The 18,008-nt window shown below is 39.2% G+C and overlaps 1 long non-coding RNA gene across 1 annotated transcript in view; it reads left to right on the forward strand.

The window, feature by feature from the left end:
• Nucleotides 1-2,565: 2,565 nt before the first annotated feature.
• LOC139828360 (uncharacterized) overlaps nucleotides 2,566-18,008 on the forward strand; it is a 73,273-nt gene continuing 57,830 nt past the window's right edge. Inside the window, exon 1 of the long non-coding RNA XR_011739873.1 lies at nucleotides 2,566-2,636. This is a non-coding gene — a long non-coding RNA (uncharacterized lncRNA). The remainder of the gene's footprint in view (nucleotides 2,637-18,008) is intronic.

Raw genomic sequence — 18,008 nt, forward strand, 5'->3', positions numbered from 1 at the left:
GCCTGAGCAAAGTTAATTGACATTTTCAAAGAAATTGACAATAAGGAATCTGTGTGCCATGATCCTCACAGCATCTATGTTGGGGGTGATAAAGAATTCCAAATTATTTTGAATATTCTAAGCAACACAGAACATATTCTCAAGGGAGGGAGAATGAAGTATATCCATTCCCCATGAACAGAAGTTCTCCATGACAGAGGAACTGATGAGACAACAAACATGAATGAGACAGCATCCTTGCACCTATCAATCAGAAATCACCCACTCGATGAGATTTACCTGCTTCCCATTACCTACAAGTAAAGCTGCTTACTACAACTGCAATGTAGTCTTCCTTCCAAGTTACTTCCATTGCATCCTGCATTATGCAATGTGATTTGGTGTATATCACAGAAAAGCAGGTGAGACTGTTTCTAGTCTACACTGGAAAAGATAGCTGGGGGAAATGGCATTTTCCAATCATCTCTTTTTTAAACAGAAAAAGGAGGGAGAGAGACAAGTTAGGTGTCTCTCTTCAGTGTATCAGTGTAATTTAAAATACTTATCACTAATATCAATTATAAAAGTTTATATTACTATTATGAACACCTGCTTGACATCAACAGAAGTGACACACCCCTCCAATTACTCTTCTTATACGATGGCATATTTATTTCACTCTCATGAGATGAGGTTTTTCTAATTTCCTGTATAACCACCCCCAACGCTCTGTATATCTCCCATTAAATTGTGAACAGGCTTCACACATATTTTTAGATGTTTGAAAACGGCAGGAAGAGCTTTTTGATGTTTCAGAACATGTTCAGTCCCAGTGTCTCAATAGTGTTTGCTTACTAAGTCCTCGAGCTTATGTCATCCATATGAATGGACTTTTGAGAAAGTTTACCATATCATTAACATCTGCCGAAACTGTTGCAGTCAGAGGCCTTTCTTTCTAATGTCAATGCCACTTTGAAAATAAAGTTCCAGGATTCCTCTATGTCTTGGAATATATTTAGAAGTCAATGCCTTATTTTCTATGATTAGTCTGTAACAATGTCAAGCGTGAAATTTAAATTAATGAGTATTTCACTTATTGAAATTACTTCAGCACTTTTGCTACTTTCATTGATTTCTATTTACTTTGGCAACTACTAATACGAAGAACATATTTCTAGGTGTGACTAAACAGACTAATAATATGCTAGTATAGAAGCACCTAGTGATTGAACATTACTCTTAAGCTTATTTTGAAAAATTAACATAATAGGAGAAATATATTATTTATAAAGCACTGCTCATTTCCTGCATTTCAGACAGTGTCACCTTTAAGTTATTTTCTTCCCACTCTCTCCACACTAACGATTGGCCTACACTACTGAAACAAAACAGTAAATATATAACATTACATCTCCATAGAATCAATTTAAGTTTGAACCAATATATTCATCATCCAGTAAATACCATCTCAGCAGCAGATAGTGCTGTAGCTAACCTTCAGGGTATTTTAGCCTCCTGATAGAGGCCAATTTGAAGGAAGAAGCCGCATTTGATTCAGAAGAGGTAGAGACACATGAAGAACTTTCCTTCCCCTCTGTCCTTCCCCACACATCAAACAATCATTTATTTCTTAAAAATCTTTAAACTCTTGCATTTCTTGCTAGTATCTAACAGAGTGCTATCAGTGGAAAAATCTAAAGAGATACTTGCACAGAAGAGAACGCCAAAGCCATGATACTCTGCCTATGTTTTGTTGTTGTTTTTTGTTTGTTTGTTATTTTATTTTTTGTTTGTTTGTTTGTTTGTTTTAAAGAAAAGAAATAGAGAAGAAAAGTGGAAAAGGGAAAACAAGTCTTCTCAAAGGATGCTCAATGTGTTTGTAATGCAGCAGGCGGCTTAGAGGCAGCATTGTGCCTGCCGGAACTCTGTGCATCCTCCACAATATAGGGTTACCCTTGCCCTCCTCAAAAAACATACATTTTTATGTGGCACAGCCAAATCCACAGTATTAAAGCCACATTCTCATGTCAAAGCAACACAATGAGTGAAAAAGAATAGAAACTGGCCTTCAAGCAACCGAATAATCGCCAAAGCAATTCCCCACTCTGTGAAATGGATGTCATATGCAAACATGGATTTAAAAAATAAACAAATATTAATACAGTAAAAGAATATGGAGGGGCTGAACTTTTTTTTTTTTTTTTTGTTAAAGCCAGATTCTGCAACCTCTTAAATTTCCCTAAGCAGCTGTAGCTACACAGATCCTTGCAAAATCAGTTATTCAGTCTCTCAAAATGTTCGTCTACTAATACAGAAACTCAGACAATGACCAGTGTGGCTGTGATCATAAACCTGAATCCACTTGTTCCTCTAGAATTGCGTGTGCAAGTCCAGTGGGCATCACTGGAAGATGAACAGTGCAGCATCACTTATAGTCTAGAAATTTCAAGGTGACAGTCTGTTGATGCAGTAGATTTATGAATTCTTCCATGTATGGAAGACTGTGCTATCATGGTCCTATTTGCTCCACTTTTCAGTTTGAGGATTGACTGATACCTCTTATTTTCTTTTGTTTCCATTTTGCAGCAAAACCTGTTGTGCCTGGAGAACTGCCCCTGGGGATGCTTGACCAGTAAATGTGACAGCTGTGGAAACAGGTCTCAATTTTCACAGTTTCTGCATCTCAGCTTATCTTTTGTGCTTCAATAATTTCTATCAATTTAGTAGATCAAGGCCATAATTTTTGGAAAGGACCAAATCTGAAATATTTCCTATTCAAATTCCCAAATAAGCCTCCTTCCTCCAGACCCTGCCTGTGATCCAAATCCCTCAGTTATTCTCAGACAGAGTGCTGCAGCATGGTACCAGTATATGAGGGACTCTAACACAGTAAGCTACTTTTTAAAAAATGTATGTTTAAGAGCAAAAAGGCCTTTTGTTACTTCAGAAAATATTATTCATATAGCTATGACTGTACAGGAAGAATGACGTGTTCTTATCAGAACTAGAACTGCTTCTTGCTCTAAGAAACATGACAGAGACAAAATTAGAACTTTCTAGCAAGCATCCTATACATGTATATCTGTAAGTGTTCCTGCTTCCTTCTCTGCAACCATGACTACACATGATGGTTTCCACTGAAATTAGAAAAGCATGTGAATCCATTTTGGCTTCATGGTTGCACCTTAGTCTGACTATCCAATTACAGAATAACAACAGCAGAATCACAGAGCCATTCATTTATTCAAAGATCCCCAAAGATCCAAGTAAAACGTGAAACCTTTCCTGATGTTTGCATCCAGATTGGAACTAATTTCTTGGTTTTCACTCATTTATGAAGACCTTCTGAAGCTCTACAGAAATTCTGAATTAATATGCCTCCACAACAGCCTTTTTAGTGTAGAGAAGGATGTGTCTGAGCCTTGCACACTGAAACCAGTCATTAAAGCTGAAGGGTATAGAAAAATACAGTTTCGTGAAGGACGACACAAGCTCTTTAATGAGCTTGTAAAGAATTCTGGATTCACTATTTGTGGACAGTGTCACCAAAATAGGTCAGATTCAGGTCTGATTTTCAATAAATTTCAGCTATAAAGGTAACACTAATAAAGGTAATGCTATTTTTCTGTCATTGATATCCTAAATCAATATTAGAAAAGCAAGTAAATCAAAAAAGCAAGTAAAATTAACCATGTGGTTTAATGGAGGAATGCTTTCTCTCCATTTGATACATACACTCTCACATGAACAAGCCTCGTCATCAGAAACAGACGGCATGACAAGACTAAAGGCGGTTCTGCAAAAAGCAGAACACTCAACTGTGTAACTACCAGCACAGCTTTGGGGCAAGCACTCATTTTCAAGCAATGAGAAAGCGATTTCTTTACTTATTGCACATGTGGGGATGTGGAGAAGAGAACTGCTGTACAAATTGGCTGTAATGTCATTTTACAGGCATATAAGGCCAAAATCAGTTCTTAGTTACAGAAATCTGAATTTACTAAGATCAGAAAAGATAGCTATAGTTTTCTAGGTCTTGCATTGCATTACAAAAGTCTGCCAAAAGCTGCCAGAAGAGCTGTAGACTTTAATGAGAACAGTGAGACAGAATTTCCCAAATTTGATTCTCCTGTTATGTTTGATAGAGAAGCCAGTTGTTGCCCCATACACCATGCTGCCACTTTCGCCTGTACTGATCCCCCCAGTGCTCAATTTTGAGCTTTATGACAAGATTACAGTGAGATTATTGCATATTGAGAAGTATATCTAAGAGGGTAAGGGATCTTCTGATGAATTATGGAGAAACTCACATCGCTTATACTGGGAAAAAAAAAAAAAAGGCAAAAAAAAATGGCAGGTGCAGATGCAGAGGCAAAATTAAGCCAGTCATAGTTGTGCAGGAATACTCCACAGACAGTGCTACACCTGTACTGGGAGGAACCAGCAGTTCTTGGACAAGAGCTTTGCTGTGAGAAGTTACGTGAGCTCACCTGGTACAATGAAAACATGGCTAAACCAGAAGCCAAGGCTCTTTGGTGTCTCAGAACGTATTACTTTTGTTTTTAATGAGCTGTCTTGTGAACTCAGTCCACCACCACCCCAGTGATCCAAGAACAGTCTTCGCTAGGTCCTTTCTATGCCTTCTGACCCTGCAACAGTCATAAAACTAAACACTTAAGTGTTTTGAGAGCACTGAGACAGGTGGCATTGAAGTATAGACACTTGGCATTTTACACCTTACAGCAGCAAAGTCAAGAACCTGCAGTTCATAGAAGTACAGAGTAGACACTGCAACTACTCAAAGTTTAAAGGACAATTTGGTACTAAAATGGTATTAGTCCACCATTATTTTACCTCTCTCACTGTGCTACTTACTTGGAAATACATACATTGATTGCTGTCATTAAATAATTGTTCTGCCCCACACAATGCAGTGTTTTGCATATTTGCTGATGTTTCCCCAAAAGCACTGGGGGAATGAATCATTACTGAAACAATTTACTTTCAGTTAGTGCATGAATGCCTTCCCATAATGCTTTGATGCTTTGTTTGTCCTCCTATAAAAATTATTTATGACCTGAGTGTGATCTTTTAAATCAGAATACTTATTCAGAAATCAAAGCTCCAGTGTGTTAATGCAAGTAGAAGCCCTGCCTAATTTTTCAAAGCCACGTTGAATATTCAAAAGCTAGAACTGAAGGAAAGGAGTTAACATTAATTAATATTTGAAGCAGTAAAATAAAAGCAACAGTGAAGCTAATTTTGCAGGACAATTAATCATGAGTCTTGCTAATTACACATGGGATTTTGCAAACGATTTTTTTCTCAGGTAGCAGAGTAAAAATGATAATCCACTACCCATCAAAATCATTGGCTCCTCACCAATGTCCCCAGCAAGAGCAATTAGTAGGAACAGCAGAGCCCTGGTAATTGCATGTCAAGAGAGGAGAATGTTAGAAATTTAATTGCTCCGAATAAAGACCACTTGCTCATCCATACACCTGACTGCCCAAAACCAATCTGCAAGCCAGAGCAGGTACATAACCACTTCCAGGTGCCTGCACAAAAATAACTCTGTGGGAGAAGTCCTCTCTAAGCAAGACATGCAGTTTCTGGAAGAAAATATCAATATGCACTTATATGCTGAACTGCAGTGTCATCACTTGACTATAAGAACTGGGAAAAAAATATATCACCCACTTGGGAAAAATGTGCATATTCTTTATATTTGTCAAATATTTATTGCTGACATTTTTTGAAGAACTTTAACTATCTTCAGGGTGCCAAGGGCTTCAAATTTACTGAATTTTAGGATCACCAATAAAATGTTTTTAACAAGACATCTCAAGAGGGCATAAAATAAAAAATTACCATATTCATGAGAGCAAGCCTGTAAGATTGCAATGCTATAAACTGGATGTCTATAATTTGCTTGTGGCTTTCTTAATTAAAAAAAAAAATCCAAACCAAACAACTAGTAATTAGAGACTACAGTTTCAGTTCCATTTTTGCACTTTATTTCAATCGCTGACATGTTACTATTACTTTTTTGTTTAATATACCTACACATGGATGCACACAATTGCAAATAATCAATAATATTTAAGTATGTGTCAAAGATCTAAACGATGATGGATATATTTAAATATTGCTTTCCAGGAAATTATTACTTTACTGGTCATGCAGTAACTTTAAAAATGTATAGGTTAAAAGAACCCCCTGCTTTTTCCCTATTTCTTTTTAAGGTATTCACCATTTACTCTCGTTTTTAAAGCAAATGGCTGAATTGCCTTCCAAGTACTACTAGCTCCTATTGTCTTTTGCTGTCTCCTTCCATTTCTGTGTATACCATATTGAGGTGCTAAACCACTTACTTTCTGCTGTTAGCTTTGTTAAGCATTAAACCAAGAGTAGTAGCCTTAACTTGTCTAAATATATTCTTCCCGTGTTCAAAATCACTGTACACTGTTTATTATACCATGACTGCTTGAGAGAAAAAAAGCAGGTCACGCAGAGTGCTGCTTCCTTTCCTGAATTACCAGCAGATCACAGGTGTTTATCAGGCTCCCGGAGGTGATTCAGGTAATAAACACCAGGATGGCAGTTTAAATGGTTAGAAGCTTTTCCATCAAATACAGTCCTTGCAGTCCTATCGTTTTGCATATATTGCTCACAAATGGCAAATTATTTATGCAGCCTCCTTAAGTGGTTCCTTATGGTTTTTGCTTTATTTTTCCAAAGCAGGAACCTTTTGAAGATGTGTGTTCTCATGACAAGGCAAACTATCATTCCATCTGTAAGTCTGACTCATTTCTTAAAGCTCACTGTAGATATATAATGCCAGTGACCTTGTTTTGCCCTTCTGCTTAGCTCAAATGTCTCCTTAAAGAAAGCACCAGTGTCACAGCAGAAGTCACTGTTCTGTGTTTGTACAAGGAGACTAAGAATAAACTGCATGCAGTAGAAACTGACTTTTAAAATAGGAAAAGCTTTTTCAAAGATTTTCTTGTGAAAATAAAATTATAATGGGCACTGACTAATGATTGCTACTTCTAATGCAGGTTTTGGAAATTATAATAGGATGTAAATTATAATAGGATGAGGTTTTCGAAACAAAATGTTTAAATGGAGTTTATTTTTGTCTGAGCAACTTCAGAGATGAATTTATGTAAGTTTATGCTACTATAGAATGTTACTGACTGAGACATATCTGTAGCAATTGCCCATTACCTGCTAATAACTGGAATTTGTTTCATGGTGCTAAATCACCAAGCTCATATTTAATGCCAGAGTTGTCACATGAACCAACTTCCTACTATGCAGATTACCTGCTTCTTCCATTCTTGACAAACAGCTCTGCAATAATCACTTAGAAATTCCTTATATGCAGAGTAGATTTCAGGAGGGATTTATGGTTGTTGAACATAATTTAGCACCAGGATAGAAAGAAGAAAAGCCAGCACAATATGAAGTTTCTAAGAATCACCAGGTCATAATTACTGCACCAGCGGTACGATTTCTGTGGATCTTTTACAATTTTATCAGCTATGTCCTCATCTTGTGAGATAGCACTGATTTCCACAGAAGGGATATGGAGTTGAATGTGTTAGGAAACACTCAGGATATCCAAGATTAGTTTCTGCTATTTCTCTAGAGTTTAACAGATAACCTCAAGCCACAGACTAAAGATTATGGCTGCATCATACGTATAGGCTAAGTATCCCCAGTTTGATCATGGTGGGTAAGAGTAAAGAGAAAACAAGTATTACCATTTCTACTTTTTTTATAATATGAGAATCAGACACACAAAATAAGCAACTTGCCCAAGAACACACAGTAAACCAGCACCAAGCTAAAACCTCAACTGAAGTCTACTAAACACTAAGTCCTACTAACCTCACAACTCACCCCCCCTTTGCGATTGAATCTCACAAATAAATGAACTATTTTATAATCAGTACTTTTTACAGCGTAATGAAAGCTTACTCAGAAGCTAATATTATATATAATGAGGAATGTCAAATATGGTGCTATCCAGTATGAAATGCAGATTGAACTCCACTCCTTTCCTGTTGCCTATTAGAGGCCTCGGCAGTAAGTTCTCTAGCACTGTCCATGTTTTTGTGCCGTTTCAGGCTGTCACTGCAGTAAACTCGACCTTACCTCACCTAAACCTGATCTTACCTCACAGTCAGTGAAAAACTCTCACCAATGTATGTGAACAAAACAGAGGATGGCAGAAAATGCCAGTAGGTTGAAAGTAGACAAGAAAGATTTTCTGTGACTTCAGTTCCAGAATTCCAGACACTTCAGAGGACACTAAGTTTCAGAAAAGGGGAAAGTGGTTTGACATGCCAGCTCTGTTTTAAAGGAAAATAAAACATTTCAAAATGAACTCATGCCATAGGAATGTCCCATGTGCATTAAAGAAGAATCCCAAAAGATTGGCCTGCCCATGGAACTTGTTTTTTTCTAATTGAAAGAAAAACATGAAAAAGTCATTTAACTTCAAGGAATTATGACCTAATCAAAGCCAATGAAGAAATAGGCTATTATAAGAGGTGAAATATATTTTTAGACAAAAAAAGTAGGTTGGATCATTGTAACGAAAAATAAATAAAAACTCTGCAAGTCAAAAATTCAACCTTCATGTAATCTCATGACTTCAAGATCCTGACATCACGAAGTCTTATTACATTTTGCTCTCTTGCATCGACCTTTCATCTTTGATAAAAACATAATATCCCAAAACACCTTAAGCAAAGCAAGTTAAACAACTGGTACTGCATATGGTATGTAAATTACAGATGGGTTAAATAATATACATACAGTGCAGCTGTTTTTTAGCTGGCAAACAGGTGCTAGATTCTGGAATTGCTGACTAGCCACAATTTTAATGACTTTTCAATGAGAGGTGAAATGGGGACCTGGGGAGTCTTCCATTCATGCTTCTCTAGCTATTTTGGTTTTTGTTTGTTAAAAAGTTTCAAAAGAACATAATATATGAGCATATCACAATACTGTTCCTCAGAATATCTTAATCTGAGTAGAAAACTGGCACTTAGTAAACTAATATGCTTAGATACTGGAGAAAAATATAGCAGGTGATGTGGCAGAAGTTTTACACACTTCAAACTGAAAGATCAAGACATATGAAAGTGCTGTGCATCAGAGAAGGTACTTTAATTTTCTAGCTAAGAATTCGCCCCTGTGTATTCAAATACCTAAGAAGATAGCTAAGCATCAAAGACATGAGGTTCTCCCTCTCTTGGGTTTGGAGGAATAACAATGCAGTGTAGTTTCTGTATCTGCTCACAGGTTTCTCTGGTTCATCTCTTAGCTCTCCAGTATGTTATGGAGCCATATTTTTAAGCACTTCAGGGTAGGAGGGTTTGATGTCTTTTTGCCTGCAGAACAGAATGACTAGACAGACCCATAGTGATTACTGCATGGAGCACTAACACTTCTTCCCTCCCTACAAGTACGATAACTGGTGCATTGCTATGCTACAAACTGTGAGGCTTTTCAATATAGTGACCCACAAAACAGACATGTGAAATCTGGAGCACAATTAAAGATACATTGATATTAAGTAAGGATTAATATTTGGTTTGGATGCCCAACACTGAGGTGCAATCTAAAAGAAGACACTGTCAGTAAATTCAGAGCTTAACTATGACCTTCCTTTTTCAGGGAATGTAGAGTGTCGAAGTGAGTCCTATCAAAACCAATGGCCAGAAAGGACTATCAGAGTAGTAATCTAAACTGAATTAAACACCTGAACAGATACTACTGAGCAGGATCATTAACCAAATGATTAGACAAAGCTCTTGGGTATCCTGCTTATCCCCTCAGTTATAAAGAATAGTAAAAATATTGCTCTACTGAGCACAAAGCAAGAAAACAACATTGTTTTTGAAACCAGAGAAAACTCTGACTGGAATAGAAACTTGCTTAAGGTTAATACAATTGTTCAGTTTCAAGTACTTTAAAGTCCTTCTACAATATATCACGGCACACTTGCACAAAATGTCATCACAGTAATCCTGCCTACCCATTAATTTTGTGATCAGTCACCTATCTTAAACACAGTATAGCTGAAAAGGAACTGCAAGATGCATTTTCTGTTCCTCAAGGCTTTTTACCTTGGCCCCGTGTCTGTTTTAAGTTTGCATTCGTGTTCCTCTTCTCCTACAGTCTGTGACCTATTTAGCCTGTTATTTGGCCTTCTTTCAAACACAGAAATCTAAAAAAAATGTACAGTGAGAGATAGAGAAGAGAGACAGGGAAATAACCCCAATTCCCAGAATCAACAGGATGTTGATTTAAGAGATCCAGAAGTTCTTTCCTACCAGACAGATCAATGAACAATTATCTATAAAGCATAGGACTAGGCAGTAGGGTTCAACACCACTCAGAATTATTTACTTCTCCTGCAATTTTAAAAACTATTCTCCTTGCCCTTCAGTGTGAAATATATGTATGGAGGGGCTCTGAAAGCTGAAAATTCACTAGATGAACTAGGGACGAACTAATAAAGCAAGGTCTCTATAACACTAATAAGTTGCAGGGAAAAAACTCACCCTCCTACAATGCACCTGCATATGACTATAATCAATCTGCTGTTCATCACAGTAAATATTGATACAAAAAAAAAAATCCGCCAGAAGTCACTTTTCATTAGGGGATACCCAAGACACAAGACAAAACACCCACTTGTACAACCTGGATGACACTTATTTCAACCCCAGCACGTATCCCAGAAAATATCGTGGCCTATTTGTTCCACTGTGTCCTTGTGGCCTGTGAAGTACCACCTCCAGTCTCCAGTGCACTACACAGATGGCCATATTAAGATAGAGGTTATTATAAGTTGCTTGCATTGTACTCTTTAGAGTTGCTATCTGGGCTAGAGATGAAGCAATAACCTTCTTTCTATTTAGCCATCAACACATGGGTTCATGCTTTCAATAATCTGCCCCACAGCTGTGATTGCTAAGATCCACTATACCCAGATGTCCTGGCAGAAACACAGGCGAAACTAGGATTGGCACCAGATGATAATTAAATAGCAAAAGGAGACCTACAAGAGTGAAGCCAAAGACTGGGGGGAGGGAGGATGATAGCTGTAAGCTGCTACAGAGAAGCAAGATGGCATATGACCCTCTTGGCCAATGAATTCAAGGATGGGGAGCCCATCAGAGAGAAGCCTGCTTCCTTTGCCCCAGCTGCCCCCCTTCACACAGGAGCAAGTACAAGTCAAGCCCCAGGGAGAGTCTTTCTGCACATCTTTGCCTAAGCAAAGAGAAGGGAGATGGACTCATCCCTAGAAGAGACTATACCACTTAGTCTTCCGGCACCAGCTATGAAAAGAGGGAAAAGGCAAGAACTGATGTTTGCTCCTACAGTGACAACTTGACATGAGCGCCCTCATGCTTGCTATATAGGTATGAAGCACTCTTCCCTGAATGGCCTACAACATTGAACTCCTAATGCAAGGAAAGAAACAGCACAGGCAAATGCCACCTGCTAGCCACTTACCTCCTGGCAGGCCTTGCACCCTTCCAGTGATGAACATGCAAAACAATGGAAGTCCTACATGGTGTTTTCTCAACGGAATTACATCAAGTGAAGGGTGAGACTAGCACAGACCTGGGAATTTCTCACTATCCATTTAGAAGAGAATGAGGTCTCAAAAGGCAGACTTGTGGCTGCTCCAGAAAGGACTCAGAAGGACTTACAGCAAGCACTGGACATAGCTTCTCTAGAGTTTGGACAGCAAGGCAGATCACTACATCAGCAAGTGTCTGTGGCCCCTAAGAACACTTGTCCGCGCTGAATGCACAAGCAGCAGGATAATGAGCAGCTTCAGGTACTCCCATGGAGCTGAGTTTGTGATCCTATTCACCAGCTACAAAGAAACGCTCCCAGCATGACTGTGTTTGTTCCTACACCTCCTCCTGCCGCTGGAAGGAAAAACGTGCCTGGAGACACAGTGCAATCGAGCCCGGTGGAGGCGGGAAGGCACACCCCAACTGACATAATGGGCCTGGCTTTGGTGGAATAAGGATGAGACAGCATCAAGTTAGCAGGAAGGCTGGCAACTACAGCCTGCAGAAAACTAAAATACATGTTTTATAAAAGTGTACTTCGGACACAGCTTATCCAGTTCTTGGGCAGACAGCTCATAGTCTGGATCCAAGATCTGAACTTCAAGACCTGGGAGTCTCATGCCTCTTTATTTTTGTTTATATTGAAAGATACAGCTGACTGCACAACAGCGCTGTCAACTTCCTACTTAGTTGTTTGTGCTCCTTGTCTTTGTCAGGGTGAAGTAGCCCAGGCTCTTTTGATGAGACTCGAAGGAATTCCAGATGGCCTCAGCAAGAGACCTCTCTTCTAGCTTCCTATAAAAAAGCTTTGATTCATCTTTATGATTAATCATAAATAGTTTGTTTGGAAATATTCAGTGGAAGGTGACCTAATTGGACCTAATTAATCCCACAGAAAGGCTGGGCCCATGTATGAAGTCTCTCTGGTATTTTTTCTTCTGTTCATGAGGCAGTCCCTGTGTGATGTCTAAACTGTGCACTAGCTTTCAGGGTGTTCCCTTTGCCAACAGCCTCTTCCTGTGAGGACAGCAAGAGATTTTCTGATGTTTGATAAGCTTTTACACATCAGTAGCGAGTGCTTTCCTTCTTGACTCTATTCTCACTGCAAGATTCTTAGCTTTGAAGTCTCCTCTTGCTCTTTTCCCACACTGAATTGCTGTGTTGCAACCTGGGAGGTGTTCAGTACAGCTATCTTCCCAAGAATGACACTTATTTCTGCTCTGGAGCTTCTGCCAATTCATCATACAAAAACATGAAACTGGTCTCCACATTCGGAAATTAGCAGCCCCCTTCACATCTAGAGAACAAAGTAATCCTTCTAACAGGCTGCAGTGATGCCAGGCAGATTGGAGCAACACAACAGAGTTCCAAGACATCAGCCTCCAACACCTGTGCCATGAGCACAATGTGTTGGAAAGAGTTCAACCCGAGTGTGGTGCCAGGGCCAGTTGCACAAGCATGGCACCTGCTATGAACGTCTCTGCCAGGATGCTTGACCAGGAGCCAATACCTTTTTCCAAAAGAGGTGTTAACTCATAGATTCACGGTCTAAACACCTGCAAGAAACAGAGAGTAGATGGAGACGAAAAATGATTTATAAAGTAGATCTACCAAGTGCACTATCTCTCTTAAATCGTGTTTTGCTTGTCTACATAATGTAGAAAGTCTCTGCCAAACCGCTATAGTTCTGTATGCAGAACTCTGTTAGAGAGAGAGAATTTAGTCTTCATCTGTGTAAAGGTGACTGGAGATAATGGAGCAGGTTGTAATAAATTTCTTTCTTTAATTAATGCCTCTGAATCTCAGAAAGGGGAAGTATGCTCTGTAATTAGGTACGTGTTAAGTTTTACATCAGTCAGGCTCTCCACTGCAAAGTAGCATATCTCATCCTAGTCTCAGAAAGAACAGGGTTTGTTTTGTACAAATATATCTGCATCTAATGAACATCATTTATTACTGAGCCTGTGACACAGGTTCAACCACACTCCGTAACACATACCTTTTCTCAAAGCATCAAAAGCTAAACTAGTGTTGTGGCTGTTCTAAAGCCACTCATAGCACCAATACAAATCACCAGTGCAATTTTTTTAACACTGAGAATGCATGGCTGCCCATTTTCCCCAGGAATGATTAAACAGGACATTTGTCTGAGTTGGACCTTGAATTGGTGGAAGGGATGAAGATGGAAGGAAGTTAGTTTACTCAAGGAAAAAGGCCATTGTGTTCTCTGTCAACACTGATGAACGGGAACATAGACAGCTGAGCAAATGCTTCAATACATCCACAGAGCTTCCTTCACCTTACTGGAACATTTCTTCTACTAGTTCTTCACTACCACCTTTACAACAGGCTTTCCCTTTCCACCACTTAATGTAAGACTATCATTCTCCTAACTAAAGTCAGTTCCTTTTGAGACAGTTCATATTCAAACCCCTAAGCTCAAAACATCTCTGTAATAAATCACTGACAAGGAAACCTGAATTTAACCCAGACCAGCTCTGCCTTCCAACACAGACCTTCACACCTATACTCTCAGAAGTTCCCTCCTGACAGTGGCAGTAGCACAGTGCATTTTTTCCCAGTAACATTCATGATATTACTCTAGCCATCATCAGATTAAACAACAAACATGGAATCTATTCTAGCCCCCTTGTTTTGGGCTTATGGAGGTAATTTTTAAATTACTGTAGTAGACCAGCCTGATTCTTAACAAAAATAAAAATTAAATGTTGAGAATACGGTCTACTGCACTGAGCAAATAAAGCCTAACTTCACCTTTTGGTAATAAATTACTTATCTAAGTGCTAAGTATAATTTCATATTAATAATTTATTATTATTATTTATGTTATTTAATAACAGCACAAGCATGGCCAGGAAAGGAGGCACCATGTCCCACCACTTTCTTAAGTGAACAAGTTCCTTCCTCTGAATAAGTATTCCGGCCCAGGGGTGCTTTATGTCAGATGAACTGTCCAGCCCACCTCTACTTTTTGCAAGGCAAGGAAGCTTCCAGCTAAAGGAAGGAACAGTCTTAAATATGAGGTACACAATGGTGTAGACCATAATGGCATCTAAAAGCATTTCCAGTAACAAAGAAAAATCTTTATTGCTTTCTGTATGCTTGTTAATTACATTAATCATGATGAGCTTCAATATTATTATCTATTAATAATCTTGTCTTTATACCAAGGTATAATATATACTACAGGAACTCCATGTTTGTCTTCATGAAGGATAAATGGAGTACATTTTTTTCATTATAGTTTCTGTTGTATTTTCTTCCTACACCCTGGATAAAGTCAATCATGTATTGCCATGAAAAGAAATCCATAACTCATACTGGTTTGAGGTCAGCATTTCCTATTTTGGGAATGGAAAGTTCCACTTAAGTAGAGACATAGAGGTTGTTATATAGCCCTGGTAAAAGGATAGCATAGTCAGAGATCTACGTACTTCAAACAAACAAACAAACAAACAAACACATTATGAATGTTACTATTAACTGCATAGAAGAAATTTTAATATGAAGATTAATTTATCATCCACTGCCAAACAACAGTTTGTATTGGAGTGTTGAGAAGAAAGCTATCTCATGAAACGGTCAGTGCCAATAAAAATGCTTAATACTGCTTTATATAAAAAGTACTTATACTTGCCATCGCCAGAGAAGATTGAGTGAAAGCTACCTAAAACTAAAATGTCAAAGAAATCCTTTGGGGAAAAAAGCACTGCAGAAGAGAAATGGCATTGACGGGGATGATAAAAGGACTCCTGTAATGCCTTAATAAAGAGATCCTTATCCCAAATACTGTGATAAGGAACTTTAAAACAATCAAACAAAAACTGGCATTGGTTTATTTTGGTTTTTGCCACTGCATTTCCATCTGAGTTTGGTATAGGGCATACCTACACTAAAGACCAAAGAAATTACCTCTGTGCTAGACAGCGAATGTGCAAGTAGATGCCAAACAACCAATTTCTCTCCATAATTATTACAATATGTTGTGCTGTGGACAGCTAAGACCCATCTCTGAAAACATGCTCACTTTTCACATTGTCCTAGACAGCCAGGCAGCCCCAGGCCTGCAAGAGAGTCTGAAGCTATTCCCATCATTGCCTTCTCACCTCCCCACCTGATTCTTGCTTCTTCACGACTTCTTACTCTTTCATCATAACTGTCACAACTTGGTTCTTTAAAAGACATTGAAGGAACATCCATGCTCTCTGCCTCTGCTCAGACAGCATGACACAAGGGCTCAGCATGGACTGAGGGGTGGCACTACAATGCAGAAGCTGAGCCATGCCCAGCAGGCAGTGATGAGAACCAGGGTGGTTCAGAATGCCTGACTGAGGCTATGAGGTCCAAGACATCACCTCTATCCTGCTTGCCCACATCCTTCTTCTCAGCACAGCAGGAATAGATGAGATACTCATTTTCCTCATAAAAATGGTTGAGAGCACCTAGAGGTGCTAGGGCTCAGCATCCTAGGCACAGAGGACACACATGGCCTCCCTGCTCTTCAAAGGCACAGCCGAGGTGAGTGACATGAACCCAAAAATCCCAACAGAACCTTTTCCCAGTAATATCCAAGCCACAAGACATTTCTCTTCCTCCAGTGTCCAGTGTATGGTCAGGGTCAGAGAAATACATCTCTTTCGCAGAAAACTGTAGCCCTGAAGCAGTTAGTATGATAAAGAGGGGTGCAGACAAAGGCATGCAGCTGCCTTGACTATCAGAGTCACAATAATGAAAGATTCATACATGGAAAAACATGTAGGCATCTTAATACATGCTAAGCAGTCTTAAGACAGTATTGAATCAGATCATTCTGCTGAAAGAGCTTTCTCAGAACACCCCCCTCTCTCAGTTTCCTTTGCTCCATTCCCTCACTCTTCCCATGTGCAGACATCCTCAAGCCACTGATGGCTGTGGACACCCATCCATTGATGACAGCCAGATGGATGTCAGATCCGCCCTTCTACACCTCCATCTATGATACTTGCTAGTCCCAAATCTTTATAAATGAAAAATTAATTCTTAAGAAAGAGGAGGACTTCTTTCTGATTCTGCAGAAATTTCTGTTTTGTTTTTTCCTGTCCCAAAAAGGCAACTTTCTGATTTATCAAGAGATTTCTACATTTAGTGGTCTTACACCTGGCTAAAGAGAGTGGAGAGATGAAGTAAATTCCTTACAGGCTTTCTATTGCACTCACATTTGGGAAATAATTTTATTTCTTTCCATAAGAGCTTTGCATTTCTGAAACTTCTTAAAACCAAAATATTTGGTCAAGTGTGTTGACAGAGCAGCCAGTAAGAAACAGTTGTTGCAATGAAGCGTATCCACTGCAGAAAGGGCCACAATAAGCAGAGGAACAAAACTGATCTGCCACGTTCCTGTTCTTAAATGGACGACACAGTGCTGAACAAAGTTCAGTTTGGGTTCAGTTTAATGGCCTTTGGGAACTCATTACACAGACTGTAAGGTTCAGCCCTGAGAATTTAGCTCTCCTTCCCCAGGCCTCCATCTCCTGAGAATCCTACCCTCAGTTTCAACCTCTTTGGCATCCTCACTGAGCACTGCTGTCTCTGTGGGTCACAGAAAGTTTATATACAATGCTGGCCAAAGACTACTGGCAACCTAAGACTTTCTGTTGAGTATTTCACACACACATTTGTAGAGCTCATCAAGCTGCAAGAGCTGTCCCTTGGCTATACTACACTCACGGCTCCCAGTCCTGGCCTGCATTAGCACATGTAATGTATGCAATACTTCTTCCTGCCCCAAACCCTGCACCTCAGCAGTGAGACCATCAGTACTGTGTCCACATTTCTCTGCCAGTCAATCATGCAGGTACAGAGGATACCTGTACTGACAGCAGAATCTCAGCCCTTCTGTACTTGCATTGCTGCTGCTGCTGCCTCTGTATGTCCACTGCTCTGCCTATCTCTCAGCACCCCATATTTTTAACTTCTCACTGCTATGTTGCTCTGACTACACAAAGGACTGGCAGCTTTTCAGTTACCAAAATAGTGACATTCCCACTAAGTATGCCTGTTACATAAATAGTTCTCTGATCTCCTTTGTGTCTGATGCTGCTGCCACAGTGTTTATAGTTCACACATGACATTCTTCAGAATACAAGTATTTCCACAGTATTAGAATGTCCAAACACAAATGCCATCTCAATCTCATCTCTCATTTTTATTCAGGCTTTCCTTCAAACCCTTCAAAACCAATCATAAGCACTTCAGAATGGACTGTCTCATCTAAATGAGCAACAGGTCATCTGCACATTAACAGTAACTACCACAGTGGATGCAAACCAAATCACAGAATGCTCTGCTCACCCCAAAACAGGAACTAGACCAGAACCAAATAAGAGCTGACACGGCCGCACAGAAATAAAAGGAGAA

This window comes from Patagioenas fasciata, chromosome 7 (assembly GCF_037038585.1).
Source record: "Patagioenas fasciata isolate bPatFas1 chromosome 7, bPatFas1.hap1, whole genome shotgun sequence".
NCBI classification, from domain to species: Eukaryota; Metazoa; Chordata; class Aves; order Columbiformes; family Columbidae; genus Patagioenas; species Patagioenas fasciata.